At 45.1% G+C, this 26,401-nt stretch overlaps 1 protein-coding gene across 2 annotated transcripts in view; it reads right to left on the bottom strand.

Moving 5' to 3' along the window:
• The window catches only part of GRIP2 (glutamate receptor interacting protein 2), a 498,925-nt gene that overhangs the window by 193,509 nt on the left and 279,015 nt on the right, over window positions 1–26,401 (bottom strand). The gene's annotated exons all lie outside the window — the stretch shown is intronic.

The raw sequence follows: 26,401 nt of genomic DNA, 5'->3' as shown, positions 1-26,401 counted from the left end.
GTGTCCCGTAGTAAGTCACGGCGTAGGTAACCCTAACTTTTACTGCCTGAGGTTTGTTTTTGTAAATCTAATATACGGTTCTCTTTGGGAAAATGCCTTTATTAAACTGGCACTGTGGGACTCTACTGTCTCTTCAAGGTGCTAACTTTGCAGTTTACCGATGGAAGATTTTTTTTCCAGCTGTTTTTCTTTCTGGCTTGTGCATCATGGTCTAGTTATTATGTAGTGCTGCCTTGAATGCAGGGGACTGGACTAGATGACTTCTCGAGGGCTCTTCCAGTCCTACACTTGTAAGATCATTACGACCAATCATTCATATCATGGGAGTTACCCCACATAGGCAGATCCCTGAGGCTGAGTGGAATCCCACTGAAGTGACTGGAGCTCCACAGTGGTGCATGCATCTACCCAAGCAGAAGAGTTTGCAGGATCAGGGCCTCAGGCAGGGCCGGCTTTACTGTTTTCGGCGGCAGCAATTTGGCGGCAGCTTCTGTCTTCAGCCGGAAGATAGAAGCTGCGCCACTGCGGACAGCCGAACATAGAGCTGCCGCCGAATTGCCGCCGCTGCGGAAATGCGCGTGCTGCCCAAACGGCACACGGAGTGCCCCCGCCGTCCACGGCAGCAATTCGGCGGCAGCTTCTGTCTTCAGCTGGAAGACAGAAGCTGTGCCGCCGCGGACAGCTGAACATAGAAGCTGCCGCCGAATTGCCACCGCCGCGGAAATGCACGTGCCACCCTAACGGCGCACGGACTCTCCCCCGCCGTCTGCGGCGGCAATTCGGCGCACTGGTTGGGACCAAAAATGCATAGACTTGCAGATTGCCGCCCCAAGCACCTGCTTGGGATGCTGGTGCCTGGAGCCGGCCCTGGCCTCAGGTCCAATTGCAGAAGCATTACCATGGTGCACAGAGGTGTCCACCTCAAGCCTACATTAACTATGCCTCTAAATTACTCAGCTGGGCCAGAGCAGATGATGATAACACATGAGCCAGAAAGAATCCGCTTGACTTCCAAATTTCAGGCTGAGTTTGCAGCACTGGCAGTTAGATTGCATAAAAAAATCATTTTACTGGCAATGTGGACAAATCCTGGAGAGACAAATCCTGGAGAGACCCATTTTCTTTTCAGAGCAGAACTGCCCTTTAAGGTTCTGATCCTGCAAACACTGTGAAGTGAAATCAATGGGATTAGTCATGGTACTAAAGTTAAGCACATATGTAAATATTTGAAGAACTGGGATCTTACAAGTCTGCTTAACTGCACACAGGTGCCTCCCATGCATAAGTGTTTGCAGGACTGGGACCTTAAAACTCAAAATATGTTAGGGATGTGAATACCTTCATCCTCTTAATTGTTTTTTTTTCTTTTAAGAACATGGGAGGGAAAAAAACCCAAAGTGCTCTGACAGAACTGTGTCTGGGCTAAGGCCAGGTTTAAAATACACATTCTGTGCAACAGCTTCGTAAGTCCTATTTAGAAGACTGTTAAAGAGCGCTCAAATTATTGTCTCCATAAATATTTTATTGCATTTTAATTTGCTTTTGTATGTTGTATGGTGCCCTGAGCACTTTGACTTCATAAATGAAATTATTGTTATATTGAGAGACTTTTCAATGTGAAAATTAATGTTTAAATGCTCAGGGGCTTATAAAAATTTCAGTAGTTTTTCTAATCTACTGTTGGCACAGATTTCTCAGCTACGTACCAGACATTGCTGGTCAATAGTCTACAGGTGAAAAAACATAGCTTCTCATATTAAGAAGGGGCGGGGTGAAGTCAGCATTCTTATCCCCAACACAAAGTGACCCGCTCAAGGTCCCATGTAGTAGAGCCGTGTAGGAATAGAACTCAGATCTCCCAGCGCCTAGTTCTGGGCTGTAACCACTAGACCATACATCCACTTTTACGAAACTTCCCTTGTGACTAGGATACTGAAACCTTCTGCTGCCCTCTTGCAGCACTCCCCAAAGCACTACTGACAGGCTGTAGCAGGAAGTTGCAATGAGACTAGCAGATAAAAAGCCTGGGGTGGGGACGTGGAGTGGGAGGGGGAGGGGGACGGGGAAATCAACCCCTTAAGAAAATTTATTCCTAATTATTGGGTTGTTACTAAATGCAAAAGCTGTATAGATGTGGAAGTGTTATGTTGCATACACACAGTAAGTGCAACTCCATTGAAGTCAGTAGAGTTGTGCCCACTTACATGAGGGCTCAATTTGGCACGTGTGCGCACACACATACACAATGTATGAAACTCACACACTCTAGTACATACCTATAGCATCTAAATTTGTCTATTGCTGTTTGACACCTGAGCATCGACAGACTGACACAAAAAGAATAGAGAGACTCACATACATTCTAATAGAATCATAGACTTTAAGGTCAGAAGGGACCATTATGATCATCTAGTCTGACCTCCTGCACAAAGCAGGCCACAGAATCTCACCCATCCACTTCTATAACAAACCCCTAACCTATGTCTGAGTTATTGAAGTCCTCAAAAATCATGGTTTAAATATTTCAAGGTGCAGAGAATCTTTCAGCAAGTGACCCGTGCCCCATGTTGCAGAGGAAGGCGAAAAACCCCCAGGGCTTCTGCCAATCTGCCCTGGAGGAAAATTCCTTCCTGACCCCAAATATGGCAATCAGCTAAAAACCCTGAGCATGTGGGCAAGACTCACCAGCCAGACACCCAGGAAAGAATTCTCTGTAGTAACTCAGATCCCGTCCCATCAGCTAGCCATTGGGCATATTTACCGCTAGTTGTCAAAGACAAATGAATTGCAAAAATTAGGCTATCCCATCATACCATCCCCTCCATAAGCTAATCAAGCTTAGTCTTGAAGCCAGATATGTCTTTTGCCTCCACTACTCCCCTTGGAAGGCTGTTCCAGAACTTCACTCCTCTGATGGTTAGAAACCTTCATCTAATTTCAAGTCTAAACTTCCTGATGGCCAGTTTATATCCATTTGTTCTTGTGTCCACATTGGTACTGAGCTTAAATAATTCCTCTCCCTCCCTGGTATTTATTCCTCTGATATATTTATGGAGAGCAATCATATCTCCTCTCAGCCTTCTTTTGGTTAGGCTAAACAAGCCAAGCTCTTTGAGTCTCCTTTCATAAGACAGGTTTTGCATTCCTCAGATCATCCTAGTAGCACTTCTCTGAACCTGTTCCAAAGTGAATTCATCCTTCTTAAACATGGGAGACCAGAACTGCACACAGTATTCCAGATGAGGTCTCACCACTGCCTTGCCCAGACATGCCCACAGACTCATGTGCAGACACACCTACACAGAGTAACTGACAAAGATCACTTGAAAACATGCACTCGTGAAGCAAAACGAGAAAAAAAATGCTGAAGACGCTACAAGGAAAAGAGTACAGACACTTGAACTGAAAGCCATTCAAAATGCATCTGAAAAAGCAACAACAACAAAAAAAAAGGGTGTGTGGGGAGATGGTGGTTGACATGTCTGGCTTTTGGAATAAAGTCACTTCTCTGACAACGTATCCTCTTGTCTGTGGTTCGCGTGTCCGACTACATTTGGAGTCAGAGCAGACACTATCTAATGTTTCTGCGGCATGCAAGTCCACCTCATAGTGAAAATGATGACATTGCTACTGACAGAGAACTCAGGGACCGAACTCTCCAGCGCGCGCCACAAACTTTATTATGGGCATTAGTTGGAACTGATTGACACCTTCAGCTGCCTGGGAGTAAAGAAAGGCTACAAGAGCCAACAGCATCACAAGGCTGAGCAAAGCAACGAAGCTAGTCAAGGACGGGGGAAAGAAGAGGAAAATGACGCACTGTTCCTTTAAGAGCCTGAATACAGAGCTCATCATTTTGCATTTGAACATGGCATGAAGCGCTCGCAGGAAAACTGAAGAAATGTGAATCTCAGCAGAAACGGGGGCTGCTATTATACCCTGGTACCGAGGGAGAGGATTAAATAATTAATCACAAAAGTAACTGAGTGTTAACAAGCCGAGCTGGATCAAACTGCATGAAAGATGCAAGAGTCCCGCAACCCTCTTCAATATGCTGACACATCTCATTTTAATAACTTTACTATCAGGATTCCAGAGGATAGGCTGTAAATAAAAAAATACCAGCTCGATTTCACCAGCCCTCTCCTGCCGGAGAAGGAACGCAAATAGAGTAACTGAAATCTCTTGCTCCCTCGAACTGGACCAGCATCTGCCTAAATCAGCATTTGGGGATGGCAGAGCAAAGAGGGGTGGCATGCAAAAATCTCCTGTATCAGAGGTTGTGATTGCTGCTGGGATCTGGGACCCCTTGTATTCCAATGGTCTGGGATGGGGTGGAGTGAATGGGAAATCCAGATATATATATATATATAGTGCTGACTCAGTTCCATCTCTAGCTAGAAGGGGTTGGGAGTTCAGGATTTAGTTGCAAAAGTCTGGTGGTTGATGCCATGGTGATGGGTAGAGGATGATTAGATAGATAAACAGATAGACACCTCCCAGCTCAGTCCATAATAAAGCTGGTGAGTTTCTCTCATTATTATTTTACACTGCTGCCAGTGCCCATTCTTGACCCTAGTACCTGTGGGAACTATTTGCACCACAAAGATGCTACACTATGTCATGACTACAGCATAAACATTATCAAGTCACCGTCCTGCCAGGATGTGACTCTGGTCGGCAAACTGGGGGAACAGCCCCGCTGCCTTGTCCTACCCTTTCACTTTGGAGTGATGATCTCTGAAGTACAGCCATTCTCACTGAATGTATTTGACCTATTTCTGTCAGATTTTCCTCACCCGTCAGTAATATAGTTGTGCCTACCAGGGAGAATAAGATCAGTTGTACAGATAGTTCTGAAGGGCTCCACCATGCCAGTAGCTATAGAAATAGTCTAAATACTGAGATCTGTTTATACAGTAGCTTTTTTCTCAAAGGACTTTGCAAAATTAAACTCACCTACAGACAGAGATAACTCTATCCATCACTAACATGGAGCCACAAATGGAAGGGGCACCTGTTTAACCGCACACAGGAACTTGTAATAATCGGTGTAACTTTGTATACTTACTGGTAAGGTACATTCACATGCACCACTGAAATAGACCTCACGGTGGTATTTTGGTTTGTTTGTTTTGATTTTGGCATTTTAATCCTTTTGAGGTGGACAGATTGATTTGAATGCAGTTGAGTGTGTGATGGTGTTTCAAATAAGACCTCAAGGTGCGATTTTCAAAAGCATCTAAGTGACTTTGGAGCACAAATATCATTACAAGTCTTACTGCAAGTCAAGGACCGTTAGAGGAGTGAAGTTCTGGAACAGCCTTCCAAGGGGAGTAGTGGGGGCATATCTGGCTTCAAGACCAAGCTTGATAAGTTTATGGAGGGGATAGTATGATGGGCTAGCCTAATTTTAGCAATTAATGGATCTTTGATTTTTAGCAGGTAAATAGGCCCAATGGTCTGTGATGGGATGTTAGATGGGGTGGGATCTGAGTTACTACCGAGAATTCTTTCCTGGGTGCTGGCTGGTGAGTCTTGCCCACATGCTCAGAGTTTAACTGATCGCCATATTTGGGGTCAGGAAGGAATTTTCCTCCAGGGCAGATTGGCAGAGGCCCTGGAGGTTTTTTGCCTTCCTCTGCAGCGTGGGGCACGGGTCACTTGCTGGAGGATTCTCTGCAGCTTGAGGTCTTTAAACCACGATTTGAGGACTTCAATAACTGAGACATAGGTCAGGGATTTGTTACAGGAGTGGGTGGGTGAGATTCTGTGGCCTACGTTGTGCAGGAGGTCAGACTAGATCAGGGGTCTCAAACTCAAATGACCACGAGGGCCACATGAGGACTAGTACATTGGCCCAAAGGCTGCATTACTGACACCTCCCCGCGCCGCCCTCGGCCCCACCCCCACTCCACCCCTTCCATGAGGCCCCGCCCCTGCCCTGCCTCTTCACACCCCTTCCCTGCCCCCATTCCAACCCCTTCCCTGAAATCCCCACCCCAATTCTGCCCCCTCCCTGCCCCCAGGGGGTGCAGGAGGGATGAGGGGTGCGGCAGGGGGTCAGGGCAGGGAGTTGGGGTGTGGGGTGCAGGAGGGATGAGGGGTGTGGCAGGGGCTCAGGGCAGGGGTGAGGAGTGCAGGAGGGGTGTGGCAGGGGGCTCAGGGCAGTGGGTTGGGTGCAGGAGGGGTTCAGGGTGTGGTAGGGGGTTCAGGGCAGGGGATTGGGTGCAGGGTGCGGCAGGCGGCTCAGGGAACGGGGTTGGGGTGCAGGAGTGGTGCGGGGTGCAGCAGGGGGCTCAGGGCAGGGGGTCAGGGTGCAGGGTATGGCAGGGGGTCGGGGTGTGGCAGGGGGCTCAGGGCAGTGGGTTGGGGTGCAGGAGGGGTGTGGCAGGGGGTCAAGGTGCAGGGTGCGGCAAGGGGCTCAGGACGGGGGGTTCGACTGCAGGAAGGGTTTGGGGGGTGGGCTCTGAGTTAAGGGTGCAGATTCAGGCTTTACTTATTCACTTCCTGACTTAGGAGCACGGTGCTGTGGAATCTCAACCAGGCACTAACATAATCATTTGCATTTCTCTATACACTCCCCCCTCTTATCTAAAATGAGGTCAAGTCCCCTGTGGTGCATCATTTACATTAAAAACTCCCTCGTTTCTCTGAATTACTTTCATGTCCCCCATTCCATTTCTATCCTTGAAGTACGTGTGTATGTTAGGGGAGGTGCGAGGGGGAAGGCATCTCCTTCCCAAGCATTCCTTCAGCCGGCAGGCTAGAAAAGGCCAACAAATAAAAGGTTCAGCTGATGTGGAAATGCAGCTTCTCTTTGAAAATGAGGAATTGAGCCACCAAAACAGGTTCAGTGCAGCTAAACTGATCCCCTGAGTGCTCGTGGTAACTGACACCTTCAGCCCAAATAAGAACCAATGGAATATTCAGTAAACAACATTTGATACTTCTGTACTGAGGGAAGAAGCAGTGAAACACTTGGAAACTGGCCATATCACATTACCCTGGGCTAGAGTAAAAGACTTGGAGAAATTGTTTTTTTGCAAACATACTGTGTGTTAAGGAGCTTTGACTACTGCATCAGTAATTGTGGTGTCCTGCAGGAATTTGGCTCAGTGCAATGATGCAATGATTGACTCACATGGATAGGTATTTTTCCTGTGGAAAGGGTGTTCTGGGGCTCCCCATCACACACACTTTCCACTCTTCTGCCCCATTTACTCCCCAAATGTCATATCATGACAACCCACCCTCTGGCAGGGAGTGGTTGCGCTGGACTCCCCCCAGGTCCCATCAAAAACTGCTCTAAGCAGGGTCCAGAGTTGCACAACAGTGACATGAGTCGCTCCTCCGGTCCTCTCCCCGAAGGCTTAACCGCTGCAGGTCTGGAAAGGGAGGGATCGAAACCGGGACCTCGCCTGCCTATGACACGAAAATGCACAAGGAGTAGACCCTCCAGGGCTGCCTCTGAACTTCATGTCTAAAGTATGAATTTTTCCTTCAGCTCTGAAAGGATTTCAGCTGTTTTCTTACGGACATTTTGTGTCAGTGATGGGTGTTGAACTGGCAACCCTGGTGACTGAGGCCAACATTTTCAAACATTCAGTGTCTAAAGCTGGGCTCCTAAAACAATATTTAGGCACGGAGATAAAAGTGGCCTGGGTGCAGATCCTCCGCTGGTGTAAATTATCATACCTCCATTGACTTATCATAACCATTTACACCAGGGGAGGATCTGCCAACTGATTGGGTGAGTGTGCGGTTTTTCTAAAAATTGGGCCACTCACAATACAGGTAGATGCCTAAGTATGTGTTTAGGAGCCTAACTTTAGAAATCAGCTTTGAAAATGGTGGCCTCAAGCCCTCTGTTTCTCCACAGAAGAGGTATAGCATAGCAGCAGCCATGCCTCTCTCCCTTACTGGATCCTACCTTGGATGGGAGCAGTGGTTTGAGGGGATCTCAGGCTCCATGGCCCATTTGGTCTTTGGCTTTCTGCTGAGAATTCCAAAGGAGGTACAGGGAAGGACGTAGTGTTAATTGCACTTGTATGTTCACAGATTCATAGCTTCTATGGCTAGAAGGGACCATTATGATAACATAGTCTGACCTCTTGTATAGCACAGGCCAAGTAATTCCTGCATCAAGCCCGAAACTTTTCATTGAGCTATAGTAGATCACAAAGCTTTGTGCAGTGTGGACACTAGCACTAGTTGGACTGACACTACTGACTCATTTCACACAGAGCACCAAATAGCCTTCAGATGGTGGTGACACCAATCGCTGCTCTTCTAGGCCAGATTTGATCTGTTGATCTAGAGCTAAAAGACTCTAGATCCCATTGTGAATGTCAGCAGTTTTAACTATCAATACATTCCCTACACTGCTTATGACCTGAAGCCAATAACACATCAGCATGCATGCGCGCCCACACACACACAATCTGAAATTATTTGGCATGGCAAAAGCCCAGATTCTTGATTTCTTACCAATGAAACATTTCACACAAATATCTAGATCACTCCAATCATTTTAATTCACTATAATCAGAGCAGATCTGCTGGAATTGCTTCTTATTCTTCAAACCAGTCCATATATCAGGCTACTGTTTAATATTAAACATAGAAAGGGCTATATCCTAGTCCCCTAGTTTTTAGGCTTTTGGTCTTGCCAGAAAAGAACAGGAATTCCGAGTGCACAAGTGCCTGAATTTCTCAGGTTAAGCCTGCTTTGTTTTGTTTTTTTAATATAACTATTGCTTGGTGATGCGCATAAGCAGTGGCCGTTTTCAGGATATTAAGGAGTTAATCAGAAAGCATGAGAGGAAATTCAAAGAAAGAAAATGCACAAGAGATCAGCTGTTCTGGGAAGGGACTCTCGCTTTGCAGAGGAAACATGAATATAACATCGATATTTAAATTACTTGCATTCTGCAGTTTTCTCATTTTTATGGCAGCTTCGAATGATCATTTTTCGGTCACAAGAAAGGGAAGAGGGAATGATTTTCCCCCTACTTTTTCATTCTGGGGTAAATTTGTCAAATGCTCCCCCCCAAAACAAAACCAGCAGACCCTGCCCATAGTTCTGGGGCAAAAGAAGAGGTGGTCTGGTCGATGCAGAAGGGCAGTATTTGTTAGGTTTGCTGATTGCCCACTGTTGTGTTTTCTAACTAGGATCACTGTGGAGATATACTCATGGGGGTGAGGAAGGGCGTCTCCGATGATGAGAAAGGCCTGTGCTATTGGACCCACATCTTGTACCTATTTCTTGTTATATTGGCAGGCCTGTATGAGATGGGTTAGTGAGTCTGTATGGCCTGAATGGAACTTAATCAGAGAGAATACGGAGATAAGAGAGCATTTGCCAACAGCTATTGTATAGAGGGAGCTGAGATGAGCACTGTTTTCCCCGTCACTTAGCACAGGAGGTACCTCTGGTAACTGCATGGATAAAGGGGTCACACTAGATGACCTCCTGAGGTTCCTTCCAACCCTGATTTTCTATGATCATCACAGCATTAAAGGAGTAGATGGAACTGCATGGGTAAATGAGTACGGCATAAATACCTAGACAGTTGGCATATATTGACTTTTAATTGCTTCTGTTTTCTTACTATGAGTTTGCAAAGCACCTGGCACAATGGGGCCCTGATCCACACCCAGACCTCTGGGGGTTGCTCTAACCGACATAGATAATAACTCATTGTCAATAGAGGTGCTCATTTTCCTCCCTAGGCTACAGAGCTGCTTCTTTGCCTGACTCTAGGAGTTGAATGGCACTGTGCCCTCATGTAATGTGGCTATAATGGCTCTCAACAACATGCCATTTATTTGAGAATGGGAGTTGCAGAGTGTTTCTTAAAAACCCTGTAAAACACCTGACATACAGAGAGACTATCCTGGGCACTGTTCAACGTGTGTGGCTTTTTTTTTTTTAATAAAGAATAGAGTCCATATCATATCAATAATTAATCCCTGAATTATACAGTGCTGGAGAATTCTCTGGCTTCATAATTAATCCGGCTGCACTATGTAAAGGGGAAAGAGGAAGAAAAGGAAATCTCACACACACACAAAACTAGGTTAAAATAACCTTCGGGGTCTGCGTGAAATCAGGAAGAGGAAGAAAGTTCAGCATTCAGGCTTTCAGCTGTGGACTGAGATGCAATCCCAACTCCAGAACACTCAACCTGCTGAAGAAGTTCAAATATGCGACCCAGGATTTTAAAAAGTGTGACAATGACAAAAGATGGCAGACACAGCCAAGGAAGCATGACATGATGCAAGCGTCATTTATTTAAAGGGACAGAATCCATTAATTTAGGTCCTGATATTTATATTTTGTTAGGAGAAAAAGTTTTACAAAACCTAATGGGGGGAACCCTGAAAATATTTTTTTTGTTTTAAACATTCGCGCCTAGTATTGAAAAACCCAGCGACTACAACACTGTTAGAGCAGATCAAAAAATGGATTTTCGGTCCTGGGGGAAATGCCAATGGTTCAACATTTGGTTTTTTTTCCAAATCAGATGCAACATTGAGACAGCAAAACTTTTTGCAAAATGAAAGGTCTCCCAGGGACACATCACAGCAGCTCAGCCATGCTGGTCACAATGTACCATGAGAGATGTAGTCTAGCCAGTGAGCTGAAACTATATTGGAGAATGGGGCATGAGGGGACCTGGAACTACAACTCCCAAGAGGCAACATGGCAGCTCATACAGAAATTAAAACTGACCTGAAACAAAATGTTTCATAGAATATCAGGGTTGGAAGGGACTCAGGAGGTCATCTAGTCCAACCCCCTGCTCAAAGCAGGACCAATCCCCAACTAAATCATCCTAGCCAGGGCTTTGTCAAGCCAGACCCACATACAATGTTCCCATTCCAAAACACTCCATCCCCTCAGCCCATATTGCAAACTAGGTTGGAGGGACCCAAGCAAAACACAGCTCTGTGGCATGCAAAACGTCTGGACTTCCTTCAGCCCTAAGCAGGAGAACCACTGCTTCTTGGGCCTTCCATGCCTACAAAGGATTGGCAGGGGAAATAGAGAGGCCACGATTTTTGCCCTTTAAACTCTTCTAATCTGGGCTGAATTTGAATCAATGATCTAAGGCCTGGTCCAGTTTCCATTGAAGACAATGGGAGATTTGCCATTGATTTAATCTGGAACAGGGTCAAACCCCTAGTTTCAATATCCTACTGCCAATCTGAGTCCTCTTTCGTGTGTATCAATCTGTCTGTCTTTTTCCAGCTCCCCGCTCAGGACACACAGCAAGGGGACAGAGCTCTCCTTATTAAAACCGGAGGTTCAGTGTTATGCATCTGGGGAAGGAACAGAAGTTAGGGGAGTGTCTGTTGTTATCAGACAATTATTGCAATGGTAGTGCTACCAGTCACCACCGTAATTGTTGCACTCATTAGAAAATATCCCTAAATTTAGCCTACAGCAAGCTAATCTTGTTCAGCTTTGTGCTTGTTCCAATAATTTGCAGCAACATCTCCCTTGCCAGATTATGAACAGACAAAATACAGACCTCAGTGCTTATCCTACAGCCTTATTATTAAATTCAGGTCCCCATCAGCTTAAATATCTTTCTGGGAGCACAAATTCAGTTCAGCTGAATTCTGAACCCTTATCTAATGCTATTGACATGTCCTGTCCCCAACTTTTAATAGAAACATTATCAGGAGAATTTTTTTGTAATTAAAAAACGCTCCGATATTCACTTGGGTTCATAACAACTCATGGAAAACATGAAACAGAAACCTGCTTTCTCCTCAGACATTTTCCACTGGGACAGAGGAAGGAGGTCTACATCTACCAAAAGGGCAGCGAAACACACAGAATTATTAATGCCAGTCAGAGGAAGACTAGAACTCGATTTTTTGGCTCCCAAGCCAATGCTCTGGTTTCTAGACCAAATGTCAAATAAGAAGCAGAGGAAGAGGATTCATTTTGGCTGTGTCTGGGGGTGTATTTTGTGCATGTATGCTACTTCAAAATCATACTGGAGGTTTAGAGGGCCATGGGAGCACGGGTGGTATAGCACGGTAACAAGTCAGACTTTGAGACAGAACATTGTACAAGTTCTACTGGGGATGCGCAAATAGTGATTTTTGCTTTTAATGCAGCCAGATTTGGATGGATTTTCATGGGAACAGCAAAAGGCTTTTCTATGTCCACAGGATTGTCCCCCCGCCAAACTTCAAGGCCCTAATCCAAACCACAGCGCTGCTTTGGCAGTTTAAAAAAAAAAGGCAGGGAATGTTTTTACAGTGGCAAAAGTACCTGTTTGTGTCACACATTTCATTCATTTCCAAAAATATCTTGAAATACTTCAGGTCAGGTTTTAAAGTCTGACAGAGTTATAAGCCACTGAAAACAGACAGTAATAATACAAAGTGTTAGGCAACCTTAATAATAGGTCTCATTTTGCCTAGAATGACATGTATACATATGAGCGCCGAAGCACTTCTTTTAGGAAAAATACTCAGATAGAGAACTTCATGATAACCCTTAAACTAGCCAGGAAGCGAAAAGGTCCTGTCCTTCTATGGGCTTGGTCCTGTGAGGTGCTGAGTGCCCTCTGTTTGCACTGGGAATTGAGGGTGCTGAGTATCTGCATTTTTTAACACATCTTCCTAATATGGAAACATCATTCTCAGTAATACCACTATCAGGCCATCTGGGGAGAGTAAGCAGACTGGATTTTGGGGTAGCCTGGATCCCCTACACTAGTTTCAAGCTGCACACCTTTTGGTCAGCCTCTTTAGAATGGAGGTTCTTAAACGTTATCGAACCGTTTTTGCTCATTTCTGCAAAAGTGTGACTTTGGAATATTGATTTAAATTGTTCGTATGTGTGAGAGATAGAAAGATGCTGAAAAAAAGTTCTACAGATGACAGGGAAAGAGTAGATTTCCTTGCTTTCTTTGAGCGACGGCACCCAGTCTGCTTTATATTGTTCACGGGCTTAGAAAAGTTAGGCAAGCTTGCAGAACAGGATGTTAGGCAGTGGCACAGCACTGCTGTCATTACACACTGAACAAAAATTCTGTGTTATGAAGAGAAGTCTGTAACCCTGACTTCAGGTCGAGTGTTTTAATGTGCGACACACGCCCAAGTTCCTGGCTGTCCATACACAATGGAGAAAGTCAAACCTCTGACACAAATTTGGCTTGGGATTGTAAACAGAAAGCTGTCATGTATTTAAATAATACCCAGAATGTATTGTCTGCATTGACCCTTGGGCTCCTGGCATCTTGGAAGCTTTGGATAATTTTTTTGTACTTAAATGGCTCCTGTCAAACAATATTATCAGCCAAGTACATTATTTCCCTCTCACAATGAGATTCTGTATATTTTCCATAGACCATACATTGGTCAGCAGTGATCTCGCAGACTTTCCACAACATCACACATTTCAGATCTGTTTTTTTCGGTCTGTTTTAATTTGGGATAGCCAATGCTCTCTGAGGACAATGGATGTCAATTTTCCCAGCATCCAGATGATCACTGTCCGACCCTACACTAAACTCGAGGGCACTGCTCAGTTTGTCTGTCTGTAACGCGTTAGCTGATCAATGCCACATCTGATCAATTCCAAAATTTCATGGAATGTTCTTGGTATCAATGGGCAGAAGCCTATTAATTTGGGTAAAAATCAGAAAATAAGAAGGGGGAAACAGGGAGGAGACATGGTTAGCATAAGCTTCAAGCAGCTCTGTAATTGTCTATACACACACACACACACACAAAAGTTTAAAGCAGCCATTGGCACATTACAACCTAACAATGTTCCCATCGCAGCTCTGCCTATCATCCCAATACAGTTTAAAATGTTGACACCCTTGGGACGGTCACTGACCAGGTGCCAGCTCATGCCAAGGCCCCTTAGGTCTCACTGAACACTGACAAATGCATAGCTGGAAACCAGTCTGCATCGCCTATGTGTTAGTATTGTTAAACAGGGATTAGAGTTATAAAAACGTGTTTAGTGTTTAGACTTTATGAAATGCTTGGGAGTTGTTGTCTGCATTAGTCTCACCTATAGTAGCTGTATCCCATGTTATAAGGTAGTAGTTAAGTGTTTGCTCTGAACAGTAAACCCCACAGGCAGGAGAGACCCATCACCAAGTGTGAAATACTAGTTTTCCACAAGAGGTGTCTTCTCCTGCCCACCACAAGGCCTGTAGACACCAGACAAACCATTGCAAAACTTCAGGGGCCCAAGGACTTTGCTGATTGCTCCCCCCACCCATGAAGAGGAGACATGCAGATGAACTCGTCCCATCAGCTTGAACTCTGGGGAAAGGGAATAAAATCTCTTACAAGAAGGAACTGCATCTCTTTATGCTGCTTGGCCTCTGAGGGGCAAAGATTTCTGAGCATAAGCAAGGCATCCCCAGGTGCTTAGCCTGAGTTAGCCCTAAATGACATATAAAGCTTGCTTATTATAGAAGCTTCTTTTCTCTTTTGAAACATAAGACTTTAACTCACTTGTGTGTGTGTTTACCTGCTTTAACCTTGTAAATAACTCTCTGATTTCTCTCTTAGTTAATAAATCTATAGATAGTTTATTATTGGATTGGCTACGGGTGTTCTCTTTGATGTGAGGTCTGAGCTGCAAATGACCTGGGGTAAGCAACTGGTCCTCTGGGACTGGTAGCACCTGAATATTGTTGTATTTTTTTGGTGTAAGGGACCATTTCTCACCAAGGCAAGTTTGCCTGGGTGGCAAGATAGACTGGAGTGCCCAACGGGACTGTCTGTGACTCCATGTTAAGGTTGTTATAGTGCCTGAGGAGTTCACACTGGATACTTGGTTGGTGAAATCTAAATATAGAACTCACAACCAGTTTGGGGTGTGTGCCCTGCTTCTTAACAGTCTGCCCGAGGTTGGTACTCATGCTCTTGAGCCACTCCAGACAGCTTCACAACCCTAATGACCTATCTCCCAGATAGAAAGAAAAGAAAGAAGAATTTGTAGGGGTGGTGGAAGTTGGGGGGTGCACAGAGATCCTGCAATGAAAGGCAGAGAATGGGGAACCCTGATATGAGGGGTGGGGGGAATGGAGGTACACAGAGTCCCTAGCATGGGGAGGAGGAGGAATTGGGGGACACATAGAACCACTGATATGTGGGAGGGGGATGGAGTTGCATGGAGTCCCGGAAACAGAGGGGAATGGGAGGGTGGCATATAGGAACTTGTGGTGGGGATGGAGGGATGCAAGGAACCCCTGGTGTGTGCAAAGTCCTTGGCCTACAGAAGCAATAGAGTGTGTAACTAGTGTAGTGTTCAGCCCTTAAAATCACATCTTTGCAATCTACGCAGGATGCCTGTATGAAACATGTGGACTAATTTTTCCTTTGCCTAACATAACCCATATTACCATAGAGCAGGCTAGTGATCTCATAAGAGGTTTATGAGTCTACTACCTAAGTGGCCCTACTTCTCCAGCTCATGTACTAGAGCAGTGTTTCCCAACTTGGGATGCCACTTGTTTAGGGAAAGCCCCTGGCGGGCTGGGCTGGTTTGTTTACCTGCTGCTTTCGCAGGTCTGGCTGATCGCGGCTCCCACTGGCCATGGTTCGTGGCTCCAGGCCAATGGGAGCTGCTGGAAGCGGCAGCCAGTACGTCCCTTGGCCCACGCCGCTTCCAGCAGCTCCCATTGGCCTGGAGCAGTGAACCACGGCTAGTGGCAGCTGCGATCGGCCGGACCCGTGGATGTGGCAGGTAAACAAACTGGCCCGGCCCGCCAGGGGCATTCCCTGCACAAGCGGCGTCCCAAGTTTGGGAAACCCTGTACTAGAGGTTCATGTTTTTGGTGCAAGAGGCCCCAGGTTCAGTCCCTGCTGATAATCCCAGGTTTGCAGGGCAAGCCCCTCACCAGTCTGGATTGCACCCCAGAGCATGACGCATGCTAACACACCATACTCCCTCTGATACACCATAAGTCAGCCAGAAAGCTACTTTAAAACACCAAGAAAGATTATCAATGAACAAAGATCTCTTTCTGGAAGTGAGTGGAATGTCAGAATATTCATTCTGAAGAAAGATAATGATACTGTAGTTTAGCCATCAAACAGCAATTTTCATTTGAGAACTACTTTATAATCATTAATCAATCCTCCCAACACGTCTATGAGGCAGGTAGTTGTTGTTATTCCTATTTTTCAGATCTAGCAAGACAGGCTGAGTGACTTGTGCAAGGTCACAGAAGGAATCAGAGCTGGAATTAAAACTCAGGAGTTTTCAGTTCCCAGGACTATGATCAAATCACTCTTGCTCTGTGATGGACATCAGATATTTTTGTTGTGCCTGTCAGACTCTCCAAATCCTTTCCACATTCTGACATGCTTTCCTCTTTTCAATGTGACATTTTGTTTGAAAAGCTGTATATTCCTGGGGGGGAGGGCGGGGGGGAAAGCAATGTCCATAATTCATTTCTCAAAGGTAATTCCGTAGCCCTTTGCCCATTGAAATAAACCCTGAAAGTTGGTTTCCCACATACTAAGATCAATTTACATTTCCAGAATGACAAACCTGAAGCCACTGGATCAAATTCATGGCTGGGGTTACTATTAGTAGTATTATTTGTATGACAATAGCACCTGGCCGCCCCAGTCAAAGATCAGGGCCCCAATGTGCTAGGCACTGTACAGACAAATAACAGACAGTCCTCGTCCCAGAGCCTACAGTCCGGATAAGCAAGTGCAGTTGCATTGACAAAGAGTTGCATCACCAGTGAATTTGGCCCATAATCTCAGCATGGGTTATAATTCCCCCTTTAAAAAATCCCTAAACATCATTCACTTAAAGGATTTACCATTATTTTGAAAAACTGCCAATGGTGCACGCGACAGGATCAAAAATATATTTTGAAAGGGCAAAATTGGTCTATTTCACTCAAAGTGAACTGGGAAAGAAAAACAGAAGGGGGCTGAAATGGTGCGGGTGGAGCATGGTAGTACTGTCAACCCTAAGTGTTCAAAAATCAGGTGACATTCCCCTCCTCCCCCTCACCAAATCATACGATTATCTTTAGAATCATGAGATTTTGAAAAATGATATGTATCCTTCTGCCTTTAGGGGTCATGTCTGCAAGCTTTTCTCTGCAATCATGAGCGTGAGAAATGTTTTTTTAAATGAAAGATGAGATTCTCACCTAATCCCTGCCTACAGCAAGTGGGACCACCAAATATCACCAGCCTCGTGATAAAATAGCAAGAGTTGGCAACACTGACCAGGTTATGCCCATCTGAGGAACTGCCCCTCAGTCAATAATGGCATAAGAAAGTAGCTCTTCTCACAGTCCCTCTCATGAGCCATGTGAGTGTGTTTCATCTCATCAATCCCCCTTTCTAGCACAGCCCCTATATTGCTCACTTCTGCCATTAGCTCATTTCTCTTCATTTACCCTAATGTACCTCTCTCAACTCACAGCCAGGCTCTCCACTTCCTAATTACAGCCAGTTAACTGGTTTGTCAGGTTCCATCACATATCGATAAACCATCAGTGTTTTCTACTAAGGGCTTTCCCCGTCACGCAGGACACACGCGCTGCCCTGGCACACCCACAACGTAGGGGCCCCTTCCACTTTCCCCAGCCCAACAAGAACACACCCAAAATACCCTCACAGTCTCCAAATCCTACAACTGGCTCTTTTTCGTTGTTTATTATCAATTATTATTATTGGCCACTTATATATGTAAAAATTGTTTTTGGTGAATTTTGTCATTTTGGCAGAAAATGTATTTTTTGTGGGAAAAAATATTTCAGTGAAAACATTTTGACCTGGGGTAAAATTTTCAAAAGGGCCTATGGGGCCACATTTTCAAAGGCATTTACGTGTGTTACCCCTTTTTGACCTGAGCAGCTAGACAAAGTCTAGTTCCCCCTGTGGGCCATTTCTGTTAGGAGGAGAAATGTATGTGGAATCAGGTATCTTTGATGCAATCCTGTTTATTTACAAAGAATGCACCCAAAGTCCTGTTTCCCTGACCACAGGAGGATCAAACAACTGGAGACAGTTTCTTTACTCACAGTTCCAAGCCTCTTTCTGCCAACACTCAGCCCAAAAGCTCTCTTTCTTAGCTCTTTGCTCAGGGTCACGCTACCAGTGCTGCGGTGGTGGTGGCTGGTGCTTCCCTGATGCCTTCTCTCCCAGCTTCTCTGATCTGTCCGCTGTTTCTCTCACAGACACAAACAAAATATAGCTCCAATCCAATCAATGCCTTAGCTCCTTGTGTTTGCCATACCAGGGAAACCCATTGGGCCATAAGGTTAAGATTCTACCCAAGACTTGCCAGGTGCCTGTGTTTTTCGGGGTGCTCCTATTGCTTTAGCTACCTGTTTACATAAAGGAGCATAAAGGCTTCTTATAATTACAGCAGAACCCCGTTTATCTGACCCTCCATTAGCGGGCTCTGCGTTTTAACCAAACAATCAGTGCACACAGATCTAGAAGGGGGCGATCTCTACTGTGACCTCTAGGTGGCGCTGCTGCATGGCACTGTCCCATTCTCCAGTTTATCCGGATTTTTTATTATCCGATCTGGCCCCAAACCCAATTAGCTTGGATAAATGGGATTCTTCTGGATCCTAAATCAAGGGCAGTGATCACACCCTGAGCTTCTGAGAGGTTTAATCCAACCCATAACATGCACCCGTATAGAGAGGTGGCTAGTGACCTGCCTAGGTGCTTAACTCCCATTGAAACTAATGGCATTTACACCTAACTTTACTTATCAGAGGGGTAGCCGTGTTAGTCTGTATCCACAAACATGAGGAGTCTGGTGGCGCCTTAAAGACTAAGACATTTATTTACATTTGTTTAATAACAGATTATTAATAACTCTGTTAGTCTTTAAAGCGCCACCAGACTCCGCATTGTTTTTTCCACTTAGGCACTTTGGAAAATCCCTCTTGGTGCCTATCTGCACCTTTAGGAGCCTAAATACCTTCAAAATCTGACAATCAGCACTTTGGAGCCTACGCCTCATTGTAAGTTAGGATGTAAGCTCCTAAGTGCCTAAATCACTTTTGAAAGGGGGAAAAGGCTCCTGAATCACTTTGGGCCATATTTTCATAGGTATTAGGCACCTTAAAGACGTAGATGGGCATGTGCCTAAGATGCCTAGGAGTTACTAACAATTGGTTCTTAGGATCTTAATGGACCTTTTGAAATTTTTACCCCGGATCTACCATATACATAGGCTTGGAAGATTTATATTTTTATTGGCAGACATCAATAAACATTGATTTCACTGTACGCATACAAACCAATGAAAAAATATTTCCATCGACGATGATAACAATTTACAGCTAGGCAAAGTAAGAAAAATGCTACTTGAGAACTTATTACAGTTGATTTAAGGCTACTTACTTTGTATATTTTGACATGGGACATTGACAATTTGTGTTTTAATGGTTACAAACTTTAACTTTTTGAATCTCAACACCTGCTGTTGTTAAATAATTATTGTCTCACCCCGCTCCATAATTTCCCACAGCTGTGAAAATGTAAAGAAAATCGAAAATAAATGCTTAAAACTCATAATTGTGCACCAGTGTGAAAATTTTAATTAATATATTTAAAAATATTTTAAAATAAACATTCATAGTACCCATTGAGATTATAAAAAATAAAAATCGAATTCTACCAAGCATACATATACATATCATCTGCATGAAACGTTGAGCATTGTTAGGTTTGCTTTGGTGTCTTTTGGGTCTCAGTGGCCCTCCACAGACAGCATTTAAAGAAAACACTGTTCTCAATAACCTCTCACCCACTTCCCCTCTCACTGGTAGGCAATGGCACTTTCACGCCACATAGGGTGACCAGACAGCAAGTGTGAAAAATCAGGATGGGGTGGGGGTAATGGGAGCCTATGTAAGAAAAAGACCCAAAAATCGGGACATCTGGTCACCCTAACGCCACATGACAATGGACTTTGTAGTCACATACTGTCAACGCCACTACATGAATTCTCCAGTATGGAATGCACTGGCACAGTGCCAGAAATCAAGTGGGTCATCCTAGCTTTGGATAGAGAATTTGTTTAGTAATGGTAGAAGGGACTGACAGCATGAAACAGGCACTCTGCAGTTTCCCCACACAGCTCTGCCAATGCGTCTCAAATGCTGACCTGCAGCCGGCCCTTTGCTATTCCAGTCCTGAGGCTCTCAAAAGCTCTGCCAATGTACATTAGTCCTGACATGCAACCTGTCTTGCAGTTTCAGTCCTGGGCCTTTCTTGAACAGAGATTCTCAACTGGGTAAAATGGGTAATTGTTTTACACAGAAAATAAAAGATCCATTAAGGACCCTCAGTTGTGGCCACAAAACTCACTGAACCCAGAACTCCCCAGTTGAGTAGCTAGTGCATTAATCCAATGGCTCCCTAGCACCACTTTTAAAAAAGGTTCTTTTAAAAAAATGTCTACACATTTATTAGCTGATATTACAAAGCACCACCCTCTTCTGTGCTAAATTACTGTGGAGACATTGAAGTACCACTTTGCAAAAGCAGAATCTAACACTACGTGTGCAGTTTTTTACTTTATGTTTCTGCACGCACCATTTTCCACATGTAAGTCTTTTGCACTTGAAAGCTGTGTATTCAAATGGATTAGACAGCCGGGCAGTGAAGTCTACTAAACACTGACATTCTGTTAAAGATTTGTGATCTCAATCTTTCTTTTTTCCTTTTTTTTTGCATTTATGCATAGGGGACACTTCACTGACCTAGCCTATTTGCATGTGCAGATGAAGTGTGCATGAGCTACTCCTGTTCATGCAACATTTCCACAAGGAAATTTAGAAGCGAGGTTCAGTCCTCATGGAAATGTGGCTTCTGATTCCTATGTGCAACAGAAAAATTGCTTTAGGCATAGCCCTGAGTGGTGGGTGGTGTGTAAGCTGCACCCCTGCAAGAACACTACTGGGAATCACTGGGCCTTACAGACACGCCTTAGGCACGGTTTCAGAGTGGTAGCCGTGTTAGTCTGTATCAGCAAAAAGAACGAGGAGTACTTGTGGCACCTTAGAGACTAAGGCCTGGGCTACACTAGCGAGGGGGGCGGGTTCGAACTAAGATATGCAACTTCAGCTACGCTATTCATGTAGCTGAAGTTGAAGTATCTTATTTCGACTTACCTGGCCGTCCTCGTGGCAGCGAGTCGACTGCCACGGCTTCCCCGTTACTCCTCCTGCCAAGGTGGAGTACGGGCGTCGATTAGCAGATCGATTTATCGCGTCCAGACGAGATGCGATAAATCAATCCCCAATACATTGAACACTACCCGTCCGGCAGGTAGTATAGACGTTCCCTAACAAATTTATTTAAGCATAAGCTTTCGCGGGCTAAAACCCACTTCATCGGACCCATGCTTTTTGCCCCTTGCTGGCATTGGTCAACAGCAAATTATGATGCTGGCTCAGCTGACTGGCACATTGGAGGGGTGGGAGCCCAGGTTGCACCCACTACCCACCCACATGTCATGGAGGTGGGGGGAGCACACCTTCTTACCCGTGTGTCCCTGGACCCAAAGTCCAGATAGACTGTGCTGGAGTGTCTAGCGGGTTATCACCCCCAGGTCTGGGCACATAGGCCCCACCACAATTTGGCCCAGATATTTTGATGCAGTATCCTGCATCCTGGAGTTGTCTCTCCATCTCACTCCAGGAAGGATTTACTCTTTCACCCTCAATGCTGCAAGGTTTTATTGCTTTTAATTTGATTACCGGTCTAACGGAGTAATATACTCTTTGCTATTGCTGCTCAGAGAAAGACTAGGGATGAGTATGGAGCAAAGGGAGCTGTGGAGAGCATAGCACAGGTGATACTCACCTGGGAGGCCTCTCCATCAGTCTGAAAAATTGGCTTCATTAATAGACATAAATAAAGCATGCCTGGCCATTAGTTATTAATGAATTATCGAAACTGCTGAAGCGTAGCTATGCTTACGAGAGCAGAATGGAGAGAGGGCAGCTAACGTGCTCACCAATCGCTGGCTTGGATTCCGGTCACTTTCCCTGGTCCCACATTAGAGGATATCCTGCTTTTGCTGCTGAAGAAGGAATGACCCCATCAATATTAACTGTAGCAGTTTCAGAGATGTCACCTGCTATTAAATATTCATCTGAAGTCAAACCCTGCAAGGTTCTGCTCCCCTTGAAGAGAAGGTGTATAAGAAAGGAACAATTGATTAAGGCCCTAGCCTAAGACTCGGGAGACCTTGGGAGTCCCTGCTTTGCCACAGACATCCTGTGGGGCACTTACTTCTCGGTGCCTCAGTTTCCCATCTGTAAAATAATAGCGTCCCTGACTTACAGGAGCGTTGTGAAGATGAATACATTCAAGACTGTTAGTTGCTGAGATGCTATCGTAATGGGGGAGCTGTACGTACCTTGGAGAGACAGCTCTATTCACTCTCACTTTTTAAAAAATGAAAAACGTTGATTCAGCACCATGGTGGAGATTAAAGCAGATATGAGCCCTATCGCGACATGTCCCTTATAATGGGATATTTCCGGTTCCTCTGCAGTGAGCAATTCTTATTTTGTGAGAATACCAGTCTTGCTATGAGAAAATACAGTCTGCTGTGTAGCACAGCCGAAATGTAACATTGTGGTGATGCTATAGAGCAGGGGTGGGCAAACTACGGTTCGCGGGACCCTCCTGCCCGGCCCCTGAGCTTCTGGCCTGGGAGGCTTGTCCCCAGCCCCTCCCCTGCTGTTCCCCCCTAGCGCTGCACATAGGAAGACTTAGACATGACAAAAGTAAATATATTTTTAAACAAAATATTTGAAAATACATTTCTCCTTTCATCACAGGAAATGAGTTCAGGGTTCTGGATTTCCACTGCCAGAGGTGAAGACACCACTAACACCAAAAGCACAAGGAATGCAGGTGTTAGTGATCCTATCAGCTCTTGCAAGACAACCCAGCTGTCTGGGCTAAGGTTGTGGGAAGTAAATAGGAAGTCAGTCGGTTCACCTTTCAGTTCCATTCATTTGTATTTTTCAAGCCTACACATGTATCTTGGTAATGATTTAGGATCTCTTAACAGTTTTCTTTATTTATAAAATCATGTCAGTTCACTTTAGTAACTTAAGAACAACTCAGAGAAGCCAAGACAGAGGAGAATTTAGGCCAGATTTGATGACGGGCTGAACATCAGAGTAGGTCATATGGAAATGCCTGGCAAATGGACATACTGTAATAGCACAGCTACAATATTCACCGTCCAAAGGGGACCCTCTTAAAAGAGATGCTTGCACCATGGCGTCTACAGGTTTTGCTATTCTTGGAATGGAAAATACGCCAACGCGGAGGAGAGGTTCATGACTGCATGGTGGAAATGATCAGGGTCAAGTGGAGCCCTGGATCTGGGCTTCCCTGCCAGAGAATGGCTGGCTGCAGCAGAGAGTCAGGGACAGAGTGGTAGGCAGTAGTGGTGCCAGCCAGATGCCTGCTGGGTTAAGCTGGGATGCTTCCCTTGCCAAGGAAGATCAAGAACTCAGGAACGGAAGGAAGACAGGCATTCACGCGTGCTAAGAGGAATAATTTCTCCCAGGTCCTGGTGCCAGAGGATTAGTTTGAGAAGAAGAGCCTGAGAGTTTGCCTGCCGAGTAAAGATGAGATAAACTTGGAAGAAGAGTGTCTCAGGGTAAGTGTGTGACTAGGAAGGAGGAGAGGGGGAAAGGGCTAGCCTGGAAGGAACAGTCTGTCTGTCTGTAGGGAGGGAATTACAATTAGTTTAGATGAAGCTGATGTGTCCAACAAACCACCCTCAATATCATGCAGTTTAAATCTGACAGTTGCTATTAGGGGTCATTGCTGAGGACGGAATCCAGGAATGATACCGTTGAAAACATCTGCCTCTGCCACTTGAGCTGAAGGAATAACTCCTCCAGCTGGTAGCTGTAGTAGACTCCTATCCAGTATGGGCCTGCCACTTGAGTGGAACACATATGGAACAGTGGGTTACATAAACACCTTAGTTAGATGATAAATAGATGTGATGGGGTTGGGGAGGTATATTTGCTGCTCTCATGTCTACATCCTTCTCTGGCTACATTGGATATTTCTCCCTCTCTGTACAGACTTTGTTCTTTGAAGCATAAACTGATTGATTAGTTGAGGAGGGGTGTGGGGTTTGAGATTGACAGATGGCTCTTGCAGGGTTGAGCATCCCCAGGGATGCAATGGGCAGTTAGAAAGTATGCAAAGACTAGAGCAAAGTGGGTCCAGGGCTGAAGCTGGGTGGTGGGGCTCAGGTTACAGGCCCCCTGCCTGGGGCTGAAGCCCTTGGCATATGGTTTTGGCCTCCCAGCCCGGGGCAGTAGGGGCTCAGGCAGGCTCAGGCTTCGGTCCTCTCTCCTGGGATTGTGTAGTAATTTTTGTTGTCAGAAGGGGGTCGTGATGCAATGAAGTTTGAGAACCCCTGGACTAGAACATTTATTGATGGGCAAACTTCACAGTTCATTCCTTGCTGGTACCGCTCATATCGGCTACTAGTTCTTGGATACCTCCCATTAGTGATATCACTGATATGTTCAATTTGGTGGGACTGGCTCATACATTTTTTATATTGATTGGTTTGGGATTCTTTTAACTTTAAACCAGATATCCCAATTTACAGACACTGGGTGTGTTCATTTGAAAGCTCTCGCCCCAAAAGCTAGTTCCAGCTCAACTTAATCCTTGATCAAAGCAGAACAATTTAGCATCAGATTAGTGATTCTCTTATTTAAAGTGATGAATAAGAAATGCAGGGGATCCAAGCCAACTCCAACTTAACCAAAGCTGGGGAAACTTTCTAAGGTAGCACTGGAGTAACATTTTTTCTAAACCTCATTGGCCCTAGCATACAGCACACCGTTACCCCTCCCTCTGCTTTAGGAGCGTTTCCTAGCATTCCTCACAATCCATGTCAGAGGAAACTGTTCTAGCAGGTTTCATTCAACAGACATTTTCAAGTACACCTCTACCTCGATATAACGCTGTCCTTGGGAGCCAAAAAATCTTACCGCGTTATAGGTGAAACCATGTTATATTGAACTTGCTTTGGTCCACCGGAGTGCGCAGCCCCGCCCCACCGGAGCACTGCTTTACTGCGTTATATCCAAATTCGTGTTATCTCAGGTGGCGTTATATCGAGGTAGCAGTGTGTTTTAAGACCCAAATAGAGCCTTTTCTTTATAAAGGGGGAGGGGTGAAGTAGGGGGATTGCAAAACCTAATACCCAGGGACCAAACTCTCCCCTGGAATAACTGCACTAAACAGAACACTGGATGTATTTGGTATCCAGGGATTTCTAAATGTCTTCCAGTGTTGGAATCCTGAATACAAAACAACAGAGCTGGGCACCAGAGTGGGCGTAGGAAACCGACTATGTGCTGACATTGAAACTGACCAGGTTAGTTACTTTGCTCAAATAGAAGTGCAATGAGCAAACAAACAAACGTACATTGTAAAAAGCAAATAGCTTAAAATAAAATCTGTACATTTTTAATAATCTGGGACCAAATGGTGCAAGATGCTGAGCTCCCTTGACTTCCATGGCAGTAGAGGGGGCTCAGGACTCACAAGGTCAGACTCCTAAGGTGTTATCAGGTGAGGAAACTCTTATTTTTCATGTAGGATTTGGGCTATTCCTGGGTCACGCTGAGGCTGCTTTACTGGTGCAAAGTGAGTGTAAAGCTTGCACAACTGGCCCTCACAGACTACACATTATTATCCGCTAGGGGGGTCGAGCTGTGCCTGGCATTGGGCACATGGCCATCACATCTGTGTGCTCAACCCATCCCCGGCTGCGGTCACAGCCCCTCGGGCTGCTCTGATTTACAGTATAGGCCAGAGTACAGCTGCCACAGCACTGGGGCCTTTATCTGGACAAATCCCTTTTGCTAAAGGGACAAGGTGTGCACGGGAATTACGCTCTGGACTCTAGCACTGGTCTAGTTCATGGACATATATGCGATAAAATGTAGCCCCTATGGCTAATACAGATCAATGCCCGCTGCTGTCCTGACAGAGTTCCAAATGCCTCTGATGCATCAACTCTCTGCACCAGGCAATAAGGCTCTCTCTAAATGAGGGAAAAGCTGAGTTTGTACCTTCCAGGATGCCTGAAATCAATAATACCTGAGTTACACTGAGCCCCTAAAAGCCACTGCTCTTTAAAGGTCCTTGTAAAAATGCATGTCATTTTCCCTTATGTGAAGCAGGCTTTGATCCGCAGGAGGTAGACCTGGCATTTCTGACCACCTTAAAGGCTCATATGGTGGAGTATAGCCTCCACTCTATAGGAGAGCTTTTCAGTCCATTAATATATTAGACATTTAAAAAAACAAGACAAAACTGAACTGAACGCCTGCTG

The sequence above is a fragment of the Mauremys mutica genome, chromosome 7 (assembly GCF_020497125.1).
Source record: "Mauremys mutica isolate MM-2020 ecotype Southern chromosome 7, ASM2049712v1, whole genome shotgun sequence".
In the NCBI taxonomy this organism is placed as follows: Eukaryota; Metazoa; Chordata; order Testudines; family Geoemydidae; genus Mauremys; species Mauremys mutica.
Note: the sequence above shows the minus strand (reverse complement) of the source record. Positions and strands in the feature narration are given on the sequence as shown.